This window comes from Dama dama, chromosome 19, assembly GCF_033118175.1.
Source record: "Dama dama isolate Ldn47 chromosome 19, ASM3311817v1, whole genome shotgun sequence".
NCBI classification, from domain to species: domain Eukaryota; kingdom Metazoa; phylum Chordata; class Mammalia; order Artiodactyla; family Cervidae; genus Dama; species Dama dama.
Window position 1 is genome coordinate 58,784,401 of NC_083699.1, and position 19,804 is coordinate 58,804,204.

General features: G+C 35.6%; 1 protein-coding gene across 38 annotated transcripts in view; it reads left to right on the top strand.

The window, feature by feature from the left end:
- The window catches only part of ZBTB20 (zinc finger and BTB domain containing 20), an 846,735-nt gene that overhangs the window by 171,597 nt on the left and 655,334 nt on the right, over positions 1 to 19,804 (top strand). For 7 of the 38 annotated variants that reach the window (XM_061167129.1, XM_061167113.1, XM_061167141.1 and 4 more), the window contains one exon: positions 13,626 to 13,704. The exons of 30 other annotated variants lie outside the window; for them this stretch is intronic. The gene's annotated coding sequence lies outside the window, so the exon portion shown is untranslated. Of the gene's footprint in view, positions 1 to 13,625; positions 13,705 to 17,590; positions 17,642 to 19,804 lie in introns of all 38 variants that reach the window. One more of the 38 variants, XM_061167131.1, reaches the window with a different exon arrangement.

Sequence of the window (19,804 nt, forward strand, 5' to 3'; positions counted from 1 at the left end):
AATGTACTTTTTTCCCCTTGTTTATTCTATTCTTCAGCCTCTCATAAATTTACTTCTGCATATAAGCCAATTAAATTTTATTCATTAGTTATAAGATTTGGAAATATTTACACCTGCCTCACAATCCACAGTTTTATAAGTTTTTAATTGAGATTATAGTTATTTGGTGCAAGTGCTATAAGAGAACATCATCCTTTTCCCAGATGAACGAAGCAGATAGACTGAAACCTGAAATAGCCTCTTAAAGACTTTTGCTTGGTGTTAAGTTGTTTGATCCTAGAAATGAGGACAACCAGTTCAACCTTACACAGTTAGAATCTTTAGATTTAGGGAGTTGAATTGTGATATTTTAAGCCTGGTGTTGATGTTCTTTGACAAATCTAAACCTTACAGGAAAATAAACAGCGTTAGACTATCTCTTATCCAGTGGAAAAACAAACAAACAAATTAGACCATGTATTCTCTGTAAATCACTTTTTAGAAATTGCATTCTCTCCTCTAAACCTATAGTATTTTATACTGCAAGGTCAGGTAAATGAGACCTCACTGGTTTGAAACTATCAAGGTATTTTCCAAAGTTGCTTAATGCATAAGTTAAGTGCCAGTAGAATGATCAGTTCTACTAAATAGGATTCATTTACCATATGTGTTTCTTTTGGAAGCTTGTTTTTATATTAATTGGGTAAACTACGCTCATGGGACACACTGATAAATAGAGTAATCAGAGGATACCAAGAAAAACCATGACTGTTGTCCACAAAGTGTAGGGGATTTTCTTGATGAAATGCTGCATTCATTTTTCCTCCCTACCTACCATTTCTCTAAATATCCAGGTCTCTTTTGTATTTTTTTAGTGATGACAAGATGTTTTTTATTCCTCTAATGAAGTGGGAAGCAGATTAACATACTTTCTTCTTGGGGATTAGATTACTTTTTGTAGTACTGTTCAACATATCTTTGTAATACTCCCCGACCCCTACCCACAACTAATTAGTGACTTTCAGAATTAGGGAAAATCTTAGTTGTGTGGTGGCTCTATATTTACCAGCGATCAAGGAAGTGTTACTAATACACTTGTCAGTGTTAAAAAAGAATTAAGTAAATAAAGGGCCAGATGGTTGAGCCCAGGACCTATCCAGAGCCCAGTATGTGCGGGCTGGTCCAACGGAATGAGAAACATTAAAAGGCTAAGTGGAATCAGAGTTTGGCTTTCACTTACAAGAAAAAAGAATATTTTTTCAAATGTGTTTTCTATGATATAATGATTTACATGTTTGAATCTCCCTTGTACCAGTAACATTTGAGTGCATGTATTTCCTTATGCATCAAGAGCTAATAATGTTTATGAAAGTCTCTCTTCTGAGATGTGTAATAGGACATAGTAGTAACATTGAAGTAAAGCAGTTACCATGCAGCAAACATTTTTTTCTGGTTCAGAGAAGAGTTCTTTGTTCTCAATGTTTTTGCTATTATAACTTACTTATTATACTTTATTATAATTGAATATCTGTCTCTTTCATAGACTCTATGATTCATGATATGAAAAAATCTGGTTATGTAATGTTTGCTATAGTACAAGGCCAGATGAGGATCTAGTAAATATCCCTTAATGTTTTGTTGTAATAAAAAGCATTATAATAAGTGGTTATAATATTTAATTTAAACTGAAGAAATTAAAACAGCAAATTCCTTTCTTTTCCTGTAATTGTCTTTACATGCATACATAAACATCTTATTTCCCACTCTACTTTCGATCCTTTTCATTTATTTTATCTTTAATATGTGCTTTTGGAAGCTGTTTTAAATTTTTTAGTTTCTAGAATAGATACATGGGTCAGCAAATTGCTGGGTAGGTAAACTGAGTAAATAGAGTATACATTATTTTTTGGATTTTTCTTCCCACCATAACATACATAATTCTAGAAGAGATTAGCTAACTATAAGCCTCCTGCCTTCCTACTCTTCCTTCTTTCCACCCTCCAGCAAATATTTGTTGAATGTGTGCTCTGTGCCAAGAACTTCCTAGGGGTTAGATATAGCTGTAGAAAAAAAATGAGACATAGTTTTTCCCCTTTGGGGGACTCATAAGAAAGAGTGGATGAGTGAAATTTGCTCAGTTGTGTCTGACTCTTTGCGACCCCATGGACTATATGGTCCATGGAATTCTCCAGGCCAGAACACTGGAGTGGGTAGCCTTTCTCTTCTCTGGGGGATCTTCCCAACCCAGGGATTAAACCCAGGTCTCCTGCATTGCAGGCAAATTCTTTACCAGCTGAGCCACAGGGGAAGCCCTTATAAGAAAGAAGAAGGACTAATAAGAAAATAAAATACACACATAAGTAAACATTATAACATAGATATGTAACTGACTTATATATATAAAAAGATATAAAAATGACTTACTTTTATGGACTTCTGAATTCTGACTTGGGTTAAGAAATTTGGTCTTCAATGGCCTGCCTTCTTAATAGAGGAATTCTTCTAGATTTAAAAAATATAGGCAGGCAAAATTATTTCAGATTATGTCTTGAAGGGTGGGTGGCCTTGGGATGAAGATAGGTGCAATGATATTTACTTTCAAGGTGAGTCATAAAGAAAACTTTTATAAATCTGGCTTTCTATATATAATATATGTTACCTTCATAAGTATTTTCAATCTCAGGTTGAAAAACAATGGAAATTTCTAGTATTTTTTAAATTATAAAAATTATTTCTTTAAAGATTATTTATTAATGCTCCATAGTTTGAGTTTATCTGTAAATTGAGTAGTAGCAGTAGTGATGAAAGACTAAGTGATAGAAGTGTATATTTTTTCCTTCCTTTCTTTGGACATTTTTGTGGAATATTTTTGTCTGCAGATCAGGTTGTTCATTATGCTCCCTTGGATGTGTATACCGCTTGGCCTTCCAGCCTTGCAATGCTCATTCAAAGGCATTCCAAGTTATTATGCTGGACTTCAGCCTTGTCCAGTAAAAAGGCCATTTCCTCCATCAACTGTCCTCTTGGACATACATTCTTTTTACTCTCAAAAAGACTTTATATGCATTCAGAGTATATTAGTTGGATTTGTCAGATTACTCACAGATAATCAGTTTTTTAAAGTTATAATTTAAGCTATGACCTCTCAAACTGTGAATTATAAGGTTCGACCCTTTGGTTCACTATTTGACACAGCAGCCATTAATTACAGTTTTTAAAGAACATTTTATTTCAGTTAGAATTTGTGTTATGAAAACAGTTTAAGTATTCTCTTTTTAACTTTCTGGGAAAAATGTTGACATGTAAAAACAGTAATATAAATATAAAATATATACATTCAAATATAATAAGTAGCTGCCCTGCATATACATGCTATATTCAAGTTTATTTATGTATATTTATATATGAAGCCTATTATATATAACTATAGTTATTTTTATGTAATAACCTATGAGTTAACACTAAGACCATACTTATTTTATTTAACTGGTGTCAGAATGAGACTGACTTTTTAATATTTAGCAGGGTGAGAGGAACTTTATTACTAATTGATTCTAGGTTTTTCCCTTTCTTGTGTTGAGCAAGGATACAGAACTAGGTGCCTATGTATTATGCCCAGTGTCTGTTAGCAATTTGAAAGTCCTCAAGATGGTTCTAAGTAACATGGTGAGGGAGAATATAAACTAGTCAGTGGTTTTCAAATGTGCATAGCTCAGGGTACTGAGATGAAGAGTACATGCAGAAAGGTCAATTTAAGTAAGTGCAAGAAGACATCCAGATATGTCTACACTTTGCTGGTATCCTCAGTATTTGAAATGGAGGAATGTAGTGTCTTCTTATGGTATAAAAAGAGGATATGTATATGCTGAAAATAGTTCAGCATACAGTTTTCTGTTCCTCTTTAATAAAAATCTAATAATATTGGATAATTTCTTCACTTCCAAAGTAGTTATCTTCTCATTTTGTACTAAACCAGGTCTTTTTTTGTTGCTAAGTTCACAAAATTAAATCTAAAATATCAGGTAGAGATGATTATTTAAAAACATCTGAATATTTTTCTTAAAGGTACATAACCATCCCTTTGTATTTCAAGTATATTAAAAAATGGTTAATTTGGTTTTGGTCAGATTCTTCTCTAGCTAAGTTTAGCATGATATTTTTCATAAAAAATGTTAATTTATATGATGACAATGAAAATAAAGACCTTTCAAGGAATGTGACCCTTATAGGATCTATAGTATTGTTCCTAAAATTTTTCCTGGAAAATATATTTCCCTGTATGTTCTTTGTACTTTAAGATTTAAAAGAAAAAAAAATATTTACTTTATAGAAACCCCAAAAGAGGAAATTGATATTCCAAAAATAGGCAAATACTTATCATAAACTATGTGTTTGCTACTGCTGCTGCTAAGTCGCTTCAGTCCCATCCAACTCTGTGCGACCCCATAGACAGCAGCCCACCCGGCTCTGCCGTCCCTGGGATTCTCTAGACAAGAACACTGGAGTGGGTTGCCATTCCATTCTCCAATGCATGAAAGTGAAAAGTGAAAGTGAAGTCGCTCAGTCGTGTCCGACTCTTCGCAACCCCATGGACTGCAGCCCACCAGGCTCCTCCATCCATGGGATTTTCCAGGCAAGAGTACTGGAGTGGGGTGCCATTGCCTTCTCCGAAACTATGTTATTTCTAAATTACTTTTAAAACAGGATCTAAGCAGTAGAAAGTCTTTTTCTAATTAAGCATATAGTTTGGATTGCACTATTTTCCTTTAAACCCATTAAATTGTGGTTTTTAAGGAAATAGTTGCCTCTATTTTTTTTTCTAAAAGCAAAAATTAAGTCAAGTTACATTAACTAAGGGTAGAATTTTTGCAAGACAAAAAATTTCTGAAGCTAATTGTGAGCAAATTTTTATTTCACCAACTATGTTTCCTTTCCCATGCAGTAAGCTTCTTGAGGGAAGGGACTATGCTTTCTTCATTCTTTCTGTTTAGCTCAGACCAGATACTTAATAAATGTTTATTGAATTGATCAACCTATCAGTAGCCTTAAAGAAACTAACTATAGTAATCAATTCTATTCAAAATTTGTCCACAACATAAGCATAGCAAAAAAAGGATTCTTTAAAAAAAAAATGTCTACTAAATTTCCTTTGGGTCACTGCTACAGGATTCCCTCTAGGTCTGAGCATTTGTTTTCATGCTTATTGTGACAGCTCAGGAAGGAAAGAAAAGTTTTGTCCTATATGCTACAATGAATTTAAATTCAATTTTAAAACAAAACACATTTTTTAGGTGACAAAAAGAAAGACCAAACCAAACCAGTGACTTGTCAAAGAAGTTTTATATCTTGATACTTGATGACACTAGAGGATTACTAGTCTTAGAAGTGTTTAATACTCTAAATTTACACTATCCGCTAGTGATGATAGTACTTAGTATGAAACAGTTTTTTCTTTGTATAGACTTACCCAGGATCTGAAATTTAGGCAATAATTAGCCTCTTAAATGGATCTGTTTGGAAAGCATTATAAAATAAGAACTCCCTTCCCAAAGAAAGGTGCAGTTGTGTTAAGGCTACACTCATTTAATGGTGTCTCAAGTGAAGCAGGTGTCTTCCCCACGTTGCTCTCCAGGAGCAGCTTTATAGATCTAAGCACCACGTATACAGCACGGAGTGGCACTATTAAGAAATCAGAATGAGGCCAAGGGAAAATTCATCTAGGATCCACACACCTAAATGCAGTTAGTAAACAGAGACAGTAACTCTCGTTAAGCATAATTAAACCTAATTTTGACTGTAAACTGTTACTTACATTAAACTTCTCTGTAGAGTATGTGGAAAGGGATTAACCTAGCAGATTGGGACATTAATAACTACCTCTTTCATGTTAAAGTTACCATCAAGAAGGGCTGTATTCACAAATAAAACATAGAAGGGATTGAGAGACTGAAAATATGTAAATTTACTTTATAAAAAGAAAAGAAAAGCCTAATTTTAAAAAAAGTGAGCTGTAAGTGATGTCAGCCCCAGCAAAATGGAACTCTGGCTAATCACTACCAAAAAAAAAAAAAAGGCTGAAATAATCACAGAAATGTGTCCTTGCCTTCTGACTGACAGGAGACTTCAGTTCAGCCAAGTCCATTCTTTGTCTTGCATAACGTCCTCCACTGCTGAAACTAATGTGAGGTTTGAGGAGAGGAAGAGGGAACATGGGAGAAATAGGATTTCTTTCCTGTTTTTCTCCAGTCATTAATAGCTCTTTATTTATGAAATTGATTATAATGATTGTATAAATATTGTTTCATTTGTCAGTAAGAAGTCACAGTGCTGTTTTTTGTTCAGTCAAAATGGTTTGGTAACTGGTCTCCTGCTACTATTTAATAATCTCCTTCTTGGGTGCAATCTAAAGAGTGTGTTGTGAAGGATATAAAAATGTCAGCTAAATTTAAGATCAACTGTTAAGTTTTTATATTATACTGCTGCCCCAAGTGGGGAAGCTAGGATGTAGGAGATAAGAATTTAAAAAGAAAAGAAAAGAAATGACAATACAAACTTACCTACCAGCCTAAGACACATCTTTAAAATCTATCTTCCTGTCTGTTTGCTGTGAATGTGTGCTATTACCTATTACTTGTTTTCTATTGCCATTCCAATAAGGAACCATATACTCATTTCTGGACTTTCTTGTTACTTAACAGGTGGGGTTTTTCTAATTTTTGGAACTGAATCTCACATACAACCTTGGTTATGGTTGCAATATTAAACTGTAGTTTAGGTTTAACATGTTGAGCCCATAAGAACGTCTTAGTGCTAGCATGCTAAATTTTATTGTTGGTGAACACCAGAGTGATATAGTAGTTGTATATGTAGAAAAGGGAGCTTAGAAATTAAGCCTGGAGCATGTATTCATTTTTTTTTAAGAGGATGTTGAGGTTTAATTTTAGAATAAAACCCCTAATTTTTCCCCTGAATTTAAAGTTAGTTTCACAGCTTATGATATGAACTAATGAAATAGAAATAATTAATGGACAAAAATCTATCCCTCATTTCCCTCATTGAGCAAAAATTCACAGACTGGTTGGTTGACAGAGGATGAACAAAAACAGCAAGAGTAAGAGTACTTCTATCCTCCATTCTTGTAGCAATCATGACATTACAAAATAACCATAACAATGGCACTCTTATTAATCAGACATATTTATACAGAATTAGTGTTGGCTTCTGCTCTATATTACCTTTAGTTTTACATGAACTTTTATTATCTGTGCATATCAAAAGAGACGTGGTGAATGAATAAAGAAACCCTGTTATGAGACAAGTATTATTTGACATTTTGGGAAGCTCTTATTATAGGGTTTCCTCTTAAGTGAGAATAACGGGAAAGTTGTCATTAGTTGCACTATTACAGACACTCTGGATTTTTAAAAACAGAAACGGAGCCCACTTTTTTCCTCGAAGAAGATTCACTAGTTAAAATAATTCAAATGATCTAAGACTTCTGAGACTTGGCCCCATCTTCTTCTTGCTTTATCATGTGAAACAATGACCCCATAAGGGATCTCTTTAGATACTTTTTCCCGTGGTTTACAGGGCAAAGTTTAGTGTATGGTTCTCTTATTTTTTTTTAAAGATGTATCATCATCTTTAGATTTTTGGAAAATCTCTGATCAAGCCAAAATAGAGATGACTTGCAAGGTCTATACCTGTACTGGAATCCAGATACCTGTTTTTTTTTTTTTCCATCCTAAAAGAGGACAGCTCTAAGTAAGTTCATTTGAGGTCTTCCCCAAATCCCACAGACAGAGGAACCTGGTGGGCTACAGTGCAGAGGGTCACAAAGACACGTCTGAGCAACTAAGGAGGTATGCACATGGCAGGCTTATGACAGGTATGACTGGGAATTATGGTGAAAAAAAAAGCCTGACTATGGGAAATATTTAATCATCTCTTAGAATTACAGGAACCATGTGTTCAAAACCTGACCAGTTGCCATGTATTTATTTTTTCTAGAGTTTAGGATAAAATTTTAAGTCCGAAAAGTAAGAAAAATAGGTGTATCATCACAGCTGCAATACATCAGCCTGAATAAGAAGGACAGTGATTCTCAAAGTGGAGAAAGTAGAGATCAAAACTACCACCTGTGGGGTCTTTGGAAATTAACCTTCCCCAAGTAGACAATTATTTGTATAGACACTTGTCTGAGAGCCAAAAATACTAGAAAACAGTTTACCAATTGATAATTAGGCTGCTTTTAATCTTTTGAAGTTTAAGTATAGAAAACTGAATAGCAATTTTTAAATCACAGAATTTTCCTCTACCCTTATCATATCTTCCTATTTTATGTTAACAAAGACAGAGTTTGGGGGTTCAGTGAAAAAAAAGCAACCCCCCCCCAAAATAACACATAAACACTCAAGAAGAAAAAAAAAAAAAAAAAAAAGGCTGTCAAGTCTGAGGTTTGAATACATGTAAAACAGGCCAAGTTTTCTGAAGGAGCCACAAAAAATCATTAAGCTCTTCCTAATTACACATCTATCTTGCATAGCAATAGAGAAGGACTTGTTCTGTATCTTGAAGTACTTAAACTGAATCCTTTAAAATTATTTCCGTATTTTTAACTTCTCATGTTTTCTATTATACATTTTAAATTGGATGCTAGAAAGATAGGCAAAGTGATTTTACCTGTGGCCATTCTGCCATTTCTACATAGGGGGAATACTTAAAACCTATTTAAAATAGGAGAGCTCATCCTTGTTGAGATTCATGAGATTTCTTGGCTTTAAACTCTAGAATGAAATGTCTTCTCATTTTAGGGACATTAACCGAACTGAACATTTTATATAGGTTCACGATATACCTTTTCTGCTACTTACAAGGTACTTATTGCCCAAATTGCACTTGAAGGTGGTTCAAAGCAGAATATATTTGCATGTTTAAATCCTGACAAGATTATGGTGTGTGGGAGCACTCTTCAGTGTTCTGGATATTACAGGTATGCAGTACCTTTTTTTTTTTTTCCCAATTATTTTTATTAGTTGGAGGCTAATTACTTTACAATATTGTAGTGGTTTTTGCCATACATTGACATGAATCAGCCATGGATTTACATGTGTTCCCCATCCTGAACCCCCCTGCAGTATTTTTTTAGGTGACTCGTCTTAAATGCAGAGACGCTGAGGTCACTGAGGAAAGCCACCAAATTGAAAGGTAGTTCAGTAAACTTCTTTTGCATTAGAATATAATTCATCTTATCTTGCAAATATGTAGTTTTCAAGGAAATAAATTCACCGGTGACTCATAAATCACTATTTTTCTTTAGTAACCAATTTTACATATATATATATATGAAAAGGCCCTGATGCTGGGAAAGACAGAAGGCAAAAGGAGAAGAGGTGGTTAGATAGCATCACTGACTCAGTGGACGTGAATTTGAGAAAACTCAGGAGTATAGCAAAGGACAGGGAAGCCTGGAGTGCTGCATTCCATGGGGTCGCAAAGACTCGGACATGGCTCAGTGACTGAACAACAACAATAACAACATATATATATATCCCACCTATGACCTAATCTAAAGCTAGTTATATTTTGGTATAACATATCTTTGGTAATAATTGCATCCTTTCATTCACTGCAAAGCATTATTAGTGCTAACTTTGTGCAAAGCATAGAGGTATACAAGTGAAAATATAGGGTATCTGCTTTCAAGAGACCTATGGGTGGCTGAGGTCTCAAACACAAAAAATTCTATAAGTATTAATACCATGAGAGGGGCCGAAAAAGTTATTATGGGAACATAAGATCTACTTGGGAGATTAAGGAAGGATTTACAAAAATCATATTCAAATGGAGATTTGAAAGATTAATAGATTTGATAGGTGAAGGGCGGACAGTGGGTGGGGGTGGGTGGGTAGTTGCACTGGGAAGAATATTCTAGGAAAAGGTAACAGTATGCATGAAGGCCCTGGGGAATGAAAGAGTCTGGCTCAAAAAGAAATGGCAACTGGTTTAGTAAGGCTGCATCTTAGGGTGGAAGTAAGAAGTGAGATTGGATGGGTAATGTTGGTCAGACTATAAAATGCCCTAAATCCTGTACCAGGGAGATTGAGTTTTATCATGTCACTATTGGTCAGCCACTGGAAGACCAGTATAAGATGACGTATTTAAGAGAGTGGAAAGACAATGATCCACGTGATGATCAAGTGGGTTTGGAATATGGTGGAGGAGTTATAAATAAGCCAACTTCTTGGATTTGGTGAATGAAAGGGTCATATATAAAGACAGAAAATGCAACTAGCTACTGCTTTCTCTCTTCCATATCTACACTCAAACTTCACCAGAGACATGTTTATATTGTTTCCATTTCCTCACCAGTGCAATCATCAATTCACCCAATCTGCTTCCAAGACCTGTATCACTTTACCAACATAACTCTTATTGAGATCTCATTGAGCATTTCACCTTTCTGACCACTTCCTCCTTTTTGAAATGCATTCTTCCCTATTTTCCACAGCATCAGTCTCTTCTGACTTTCTTCCTAAGCCCCTTGTTATTCCCTTGATATCTCTTTTGTAGGCATCTTTTCTGATATCTAGTTGTCAAGTATTGGTGATCCTAAAGTCCGGATCCAACAGGTTTCTATCCATAGCCAGTATTTTTGGCATCGGTATAGCCATAACACATTGAGATGTTTTTAGAGGATGTACTATAATTATTTTAAGGTCTTTTTTTTGGGGGGGGGTCATCTTTCAAAGGTTATATTTAAATATACAGTCTTGTGTTCTTTATTATGGGCTTCCCTGGTAGCTCAGCTGATAAAGAATCCGCCTGCAATGTAGGAAACCCCTGTTTGATTCCAGAATCAGGAAGATCCCCTGGAGAAGGACATGCAAGCTATCCCAGTATTCTTGCCTGGAGAATCCCTATGGACAGAGGAGCCTGGCTGGCTACAGTCTATAGGGTCACGAAGAATAAGACATGGCTGAGTGACTCAGCACAGCACATATTAGGCGTACTTGCCTGCTAAGTCATTTCAGTCATGTTGGACTCTGTGCAGCCCTATGGACTATAGCCCACCAGGCTCCTCCATCCATAGTATTCTCCAGGCAAGAATACTGGAGTGGGTTGCCATGCCCTCCTCCAGGGAATCTTCCTGATCCTGGGATCGAACCCACATCTCCTGCAGCTTGTGCATTGCACATGGGTTCTCTACCGCCAAGCCACAGGGGAAGCCCATTCTTTATTATAATAATATAGTCAACCACATGCCTCCTGGTGAACTCTTATGGTAAATTCATTTGATAACTTTTGTTCTAATTTGTACATCTTATAAAATCTTCCTGATGTTTATGCTTTAATATTAGGCCATTATTAATCTTCCTTGAATCTCAGTTTCTTAATCTATAGTATATGAGGAGCCATACCAGCTCCTTAGGAGTCCATGGTGCTCTGGGTTCGTATTTTACTACCTGAAGAGGTCAGTGAACTCGAAAGGATGTGAAGCTATCACTTTAAATTACATAGTCAAAGCTTATAAAAATGATTGCCTGTCTTTTCTATTATACATCTACACTTCACATTTTACTTCCTATTTTAAGATAGTTCCATGCCTGTGGAAATATACATATATATTCCTAATTCTGTGTTTACTTAAAATTTTTTGCACATTTTTTCTTTGAAATGTTGATCAAAATATTTTTTAATATGTGAATAGATTTTATATTATGATTACTGCACTAACCAATGCTTATTTAACCCTACGGGAAACCCAGATGTGAGAGTCTCAGTTAACCAAGTGAGGTTTAAGATTTTCAAATGTCTTACAGTTTTGTGCATATTTCCCTTCTTTGTCTTTGGTTAACAAGGTTGCTCCTAAACCCTTTCTTTTGTGATTAGACGCATTGCCAGTGTATTTTCAGTTCTCCGTAAAAACGGCCACTTTAGAGACAGGTTGGTTAGATATTCAGGACAGTTTTCTTCTTAGTCAGATCCCATTTAATGCTAGTGATTTATCTGAGTTTAACTTATTAATGAATTGTAGGACAAGCTTTGTATTTGTCATTATTTTGAACCCAGAACCTCTAAATTTGTCTGCTTCAAATACATCTGAGGCATGGGAATCTACTTAATGCCTTCCATGTGCATGTGTGTGTGGGTGTATGTATTTGCTTAGTATATGTGTATAAATTTTTATTATTAATTTAATAAAATATCTTTGAATTTCTGCATACTACTAGCTGATTTTGTCCATTGGCGTAAAAAAATGAACAAAGTTGAAATAAGAACAATAAAAGAATACTCACTTGGTTTTGGTGTTGCTGTCTCTGCAAATTGGGCTTCATTTTTCTTCTTATGGATTTTATTTATTTAATCTTCCTATATCTAATGGATTTTCTTTCTCAATTTGAGTAATTTTTGCTGAACATTTGCAGTGTGCAGTCTATCTGGGTTTATCCCCAAGATCTTTCACTATGGGGTCTTCTTTTACTCATTTGAGCAGTCTTTCAACTTAAAATGATTAAGTGGTCTTTTTTCCCTCATATTTCTTTGTTCACTTTATCATTTAAACATACAGTATATTATTCTCCATTTCCACTTTTATCTTTCTTGATGTCCATCTTTTTGTTTCTTCACATTTTATCCAATAAAATATTTGAAGATAAGCTGTAAGCTGTGTGATTTTCTGTCTTAAAAACACTCCTTTAGGGTTTTTTTTTTTTTCATCTTTAACTAATTTTCCTTTGGTGCTCATTATGAGATGTGAGGGGAGTGAGAATTCTATTCAGTTCCTCTTGGGGTCCTGGAAGGAAAATAGCTGGGTAATTTGGAGTATTTGTGAATTTTAGGTTCTGGTCTATTTAAATCTTGGTTTACATGTACTTTGGTCCCCAGCTAGCCAGAGATTGGAAATTTTGTGAAAAATTCAAATGCAATTTTACCATTTCTGAGTTATTTATAAATTTTAGACTATTTCTCTTGATATCTTCAAAATATCTACTATTTAAAACTTGGGAGAGCTAATTTATCTGTAAAGACTATACTCTGCTCCAGAGAAGAAAAAATTCCCCCACTCATGTGCAAATGTAAATATTGTGCTTCAATGGGATGTTACCAGCAGATTCTGTCTTTATTTTCAAAATTTTATATATTATACTATTCCTAGATTCTGTGGATAAGAATGACAGATGAAGCATTATGAGCTGTTTATCACTGTCATAAAAAATAAGTCATAGGAAGTAAATATCTGGACTCTAAAAAATATTACAATTTCAATTCTTTAGGCCAGAGACCATAATTTCTCCTTATTGGATCCTGTCTATAGAAGAGAGAATCCACCAAAGAGTAAATACTCAGTCAACATAAACTGATGGTGAAAATTCCTAAAGTTTAGCCTTGAAAGGGAGCTTTATAAAGTGTCTTTGTAGCCTTAAGGAAAACCTCCCTTCTGGAATGCTATGTATTAAAAAGTACAGATACTTGTGCATTTTTAGTACATTGTGTGGGGAGTGACATACGTGGAACTCCATTAATAGCAATTTATGTTGTGTTCTTTTCATTTCATTTTGCTAATGAGTTTAGTATCAGATTGATGGGTGCTTGGAACAGAAGGCTTAATTTGCAGTTTAAATAGAACAGTATATATTTTCCAGATAAGGGCCTACAAAGTGATCTCCATTGGAAGTGAAGCTCTCCTTACAAAAGGATACTTGGAAACACTCTTTTCAGCAGGTATGAATTGAGTTAGCGATCTTTGATCTATAAATTCACATTTCTTTATAGAGGGGGACATCACCTCCCAGGTAGCATTTGGAAATGGGTAGTTGTTACAGTGACAGGAAGCACTATTGGAATTTAGTAGATAGGGAAAAGCCATGGCCTTAAGTCCTACAAAAGAACAGCATGTATGCTATCTATGGTGAAACAGATCACCAGCCCAGGTGGGATGCACGAGACAAGTGCTCCGGCCTGGTGCACTGGGAGGACTCGGGGGAATCGGGTGGAGAGGGAGGTGGGAGGGGGGATCGGGATTGGGAATACATGTAAATCCATGGCTGATTCATGTCAATGTATGACAAAACCCACTGGAAAAAAATAAAAAAATAGAAAAAAAAAGGTGGCATGACCAGCTCTCAAAGCCAATATTTGGGCAATCAGAGAGGTATCACTTATAGTTAGTAGTTTTCAAACATTTTCATAAACCACAGAAAGAAATATATTTAAATCATGACTTTGTATGCTCATGTAGATATATATACACTGAAACAAAAATTTTACAATATTTACTCTTTCTATACATGATACCATTTTTCCATTCTATTCATGATACCAATATTTACCATTCTGTCAATTTTATCCCGTTCTATCCTATTCTATGTTTCCTTTTCCTTTAAAGTCTAAAACCACTATCTTAATTTCAAGACCACTTGACAATTTAATGTTTTAGATGTCTTTAAATTTCCTAGTAAGATCAGGATAAAAGACAAAATAACTTGCCTCTGTACACCTTGGTTTCCTTTTATTCTAAGCAGAGCTTAGAATTTCCATATGAGACTGTGGTCCAGATTTCTCTGGGGGAGAGGCCTGGGCCTATATGCCAGCAGTCCTGATATAAGGCCTAATTGCCACCTTGCCCCTCTGTTGCTAAGGGATAGGGAAGGGATAGGGATGATAGCTAGGGAGGGGAAACAGAGAGCACTACCCCAGCTCACTGCTGGCATTTGGATCTAAAGACTCAAAGTTGCCTCTGTGGTACATATTAGAAACCACATGGTGTTGTGTGAAAAGGTACAAAATTCAGTGAGATGAGAGTAAAACTCTGCTCTTCCTGTCAAACTGAGTCATCTGTAAGCTGTGGGGTGGTGACTTGGCATATTGGGTCTCTCCCTTGCATATTGTTGATTGAGGCAAATGTGGAGTCAAGTAGCCTTCTTGATTTGGTTCAGTGTCTAATTTATCATGGTTGTATAAAGTTAACCAACATTCTTGGCTTCTCAGAATATTGTCAGAGTATTAGTTTGTCAGAGTATTTTTAATTGGCATAGTTATTGATGGTAGTTCAGTTGAGTTCAGTCGCTCAGTCGTGTCTGACTCTATGTGACCCCATGTACTGCAGCATGCCAGGCCTCCCTGACCATCACCAAATCCTGGAGTTTACTCACACTTATGTCCATTGAGTCAGTGATGTTGATGGCAAACCTACCATTATACCTTTATTTTCTTCATGTCCCTTACCTAAAGTGATTATACCAATTAAATCTATTCTCACCTGAAGGAGAGAAAGGTTAATTTGGGGAAACAAAGCTACCCTAATGATTTCAGTATGTCTTCCTCATAGAGGTCCATTGTTTGTCTATTTTTAGGATACCTACCCTGCCCTCTAAAGTTGTAAGAAAACCTATAGAACAGGGTTTAGTCACGCAAAGGGAAGCTGAGCATGGGTAATTTTCTGCTATCATCTTCCTGGTCCATGTGCTGTTCTCATGAGTATTTGTCTATCTGTTTGACCGAAAAGGCCAGTATTTAACTTAATCTCTCTTGCTTTTGTTGTGTTGACCCAGTGATGAGTTGAGTTGGAGATGCCTTGAGTTGGAGATTTATATTTAGGGAGTGAGATCATAGCAATCATTTCCTCCTCCTATGAGCTGAGTTTATTAGCATTTTTTGCACTCTTTGTCAGTATAGTATGTTCTTATCTGGTTATTTAGAGACCTTGGTCCTATTTGCAATAATAGAACACATTTAGTATTAAATATTTAGCATTATACATGGTACTTCACGTGCACCTATAAAGTAAAACAACACTACCTGGCACCAAACTTTAAAAGGGATTTAAATAGTCCTACTTAGTATGTCACAAAATTTGCCCTTTCTCATTTCGCTCTTACTAGATTCCTGTCTGAGTTACTTTCCACTCTTTGTTTTGTGGAAATAGATGCATTTATTTACAAACAAAACAAAATAAAATGTGTTCTCCTCTTTCCAGCTTTTAGTTCAACTTTGCCCAGAAAAACAGACTTCATAGAAAGCCAAAGTTAGAGATGGAGTGATGGAGTGACAGTTCTCTTTTCCTTTCTTCATCTGGAGCCACCATTTCTTATTTGAGGAAGGTGACTTACCAGTGTCCAACCATCCCTTACAATGAGAAAAAGGTTACCTGTGAGACATCTTTGTGGATGATGTCAGGGCTGAGTACAAAAGCTAAGATAATTAAGACTTGTCCTGCTTGAGTTGGGCAGCATGAAAAGAAACAGTGATTTTTTAAAAATTTTTTTCAAGTCCTTTGAGAGTAGTTGTCATTAAGTCAGTGAAGCCAAGATCAGAGGACAAACCCAAAGCACAATAGTGCAGCTAACAAGTGAATCAATCCAAAAGCTAAAAATGAAGAAAAGCAATGTGGAGAGAAAAAGCAAAACATTTCTGGGAAAGCTGTGTGAAAAGAACTGAGGAAACTGTATCTTGTTTATATTGGTCCTAAACCCTTGGCATATGAATAGTGTGGCTGACTGTTCATTAGTGTGCACAGGTAGGTAGCAGGAGGCTCTTTTTGTCACTGGTTACTGCCATTTAGGAAGTTGCCCATGAGATACTGGAGTTGGAATTGTCAGGATTCATCCACAGTCATGGAATGGCTGATTACCCTGTGCTGGTGAGAGGCTGAATGCTTGACCTCCAACACACCTGCCTTGGGGAGATTTTTCTATGGGATGAAGCAGAGTTCCAGACTTCTTATTCATGGCCATGATCGGAGTGCTTTAGGAGCTTTGTTCACAGCAGTGATGGCTGCAGGTGAAAGCATCTTTTTTCCCTTGTTGCCCAAGATCAGCCAGGGCAGAGCGGGATCTCTCTCCACAAGATTTTTTTCCAGACATGACCCAGTGAAGTTTTTCCATTCCTCTGATACTTCCCTCAGGGAGTGCTTGGTTTCTAACAGTATTTGCTTTTGAGTGCATTTGTTGTTGTTGTTGTTCTGTCGTTAAGTCATATCTGACTCATTGTGACCCTAGGGCTATAGCATGCCAGGCTCCTCTGTCCTCCACAATCTCCCAGAGTTTGCTCAAATTCATGGCCATTGAGTCAGTGATGCTATCTAACCATTTCATCCTCTCTTCCCCCCTTCTCCTTTTGCCTTCAGTCTTTCCTGACATCAGAGTCTTTCCCAGTGAATTGGCCCTGCAAATCTTATCTTGCTTTGGAAGAGAACTGTGACTATTCAACTTTCACCTTTTCTCAGTGCTCTGTTGAAGCGTGATGGAACTGGTGCTTCTTAAACTCACTCTTTTCTTGGATGGATCTTTCTTGACTCCATAATCTCAGCTTAAATGATACTTCTTCAAAGCAACTTTCTTAGATCATCCTATCTAAAGTAGGACCCTTCTTTAATCTATACCATGGCACAGTGTTTACTTCTTTCTTAACATATAGCCATCCCTTTGTATCTGTGGGGGAATTGGTTCTAGAACTCCCAAGGTTATAAAAATCTAGGATGCTCAAATCCTTTATATAAAATGGCCTATTATTTGCATAAAATCTATGTACATCCCTTTTTATACTTTAGATCATCTCTGGAAATTTTTAAAAATATTTTTGATGTGTAGGTGATTGTTTGAATCCACAGATGCAGAACCTGTGGATATGGAGGATCAACTGTATATGGCTCCAGGAAATTGTAAATATCTGTATCAATAATTACATCTACATTTATTATAATTGGTTGTATATTTGGATTTATGTCTGCCATTTTTTTGTTTCCTGTTTATTCCTTCTGTTTTCCATTCCTCTGTTTCCCATTTCTTGTCTTATTTTCAGGTTATGTGAACTTTTTTTTATCATTCATTTTAGTTTATCTATTGTGCTTTTGACTATTTATCTTTGTATATTTTTAGGGGTTATCCTATAGGTTATAATATGTATATATAACTTTTCACAGCATTTTTAGAATCAGTTTTTGTCACTTCAAGCAAAATGTAGAAATTTAGTCACCATATAAGTTCTTTTACTCTCAAAGTTTTGCAATATTGTTGTTATATATTATCTTTGTGTATATGTGTGCTTAGTTGCTCAGTTGTGTCCCACTCTTTGCAATTCCATGGACTGTAGCCTGCCAGGGTCCTCTGGATTCCACTAGAATCCATGGGGATTATCCAGGCAAGAATGCTGGAGTGGATTGCCATGACCTCCTCTGAGGGATCTTCCCAACACAGGGATCAAACCCAGGTCTCCCGCATTACAGGCAGATGGATTCTTTACTGTCTGAGCCACATCTTTACATACATTGAAAACTGTATCAGATAATGTTGAGATTTTTTTCTTTCAACTATCAAACATATTTTAAAGAACTTAAGAGGAGAACAATTCATTCTGTTTACTCATGTTTATCATTTCCTTTTCCTTTTCCTTTGTTCTTGATGTATAACATTTCCTCTGGTATCATTTTCTTTCTGTCTGGAGAATTTCCTTTAGTAATTCTTTTTTTTTAATATAAATTTATTTATTTTAATTGGAGGCTAATTATGTTACAATATTGTATTAGCAATTCTTTTGGAGCAATTCTTCTGGCAACCAATTTTCCTAGTTCTTTTCACCTGACAGTGTCTTTATTTCACTTTGATAAAGCTATTTTTTACTGTATATTGAATTCTATGTCGAAGGTTCTATTCTCTCAGCACTTTAAAAAAAAAGCGTGTCATTTCCTTCTGGCTTCTGTGGTTTCTGATGAGAAACGCACGGTCATTAGGATCATTGTTCTCTTATAGGTAATGTGTAATTTTCTCTAGATGATTTTAAGATATTTTTCCTTATTTTCAGTTTCCATAGTTTAGTTTTCATGTATCCAGATATGGGTTTTTATTGCTATTGCTGTTATTGTTGTTTGTTTCTATTCTGTTTCAAGTTTGCCATACTTCTTGAACTTGTATATTTATGTATTTAACAAAATTTGGGAAGTTACTAGTTGTTGTTTCTCCAATTTTTTTTTTAGCACTAAACTCTTTTTCCTTTATTTCTGATACTATGAGGACATGAGTGCTAGATATTTTCTTATCTCACAGGTCCTTCAGCCTATACTATTTTTCTTTTTGTTGATTCATATTGAATCTGCCATGTTTTAAAGCTCAGTGTTTCTTTTCTCTGTCATCTTTATTTTGTTATTGAGTGATTTTGTTGTTGATTATATTTTTCTTTTTCAAGACTATTCCTTGTTGGAGCATTTTTATGATAGCTAATCTTAAATCTTCTCAGACGATTTCAACATCTGTCTGATTTCAGTGTTTGTGATTGTTAATTATCTTTTCTCATGTGGATTGAGTTTTCCTGGTTCTTCATATACCTAATAATTTTGGATTGCTACCGGGACTATTTTACATTATAAGATTTTTAATCTAATTTAAATTCTATACAGAATATCGGTAATTTTGTTTTATTTAGTATGTAATTAATCTGATTAGGTTGAGGTCACAAGTTAAAAGCTGCCTTCTATGGTTTCAATTCCAGTTTTATTTTCAGTGCTTTTTCAGATCTGTATGTGTACAGTTCAGTTCAGTCACTCAGTCATGTCCGACTCTTTGCAACCCCATGAACTGAGCACGCCAGGCCTCCCTGTCCATCACCAACTCCCAGAGTCCACCCAAACCTATGTCCATTGTGTCGGTGATGCCATCCAACCATCTCATCCTCTGCCGTACCCTTCTCCTCCTGCCTTCAATCTTTCCCAGCATCAGGGTCTTTTCAGATGAGTCAGCTCTCTGCATCAGGTGACCAAAGTATTGGAGTTTTAGCTTCAACATCAGTCCTTCCAATGAACACCCAGGACTGATCTCTTTTAGGATGGACT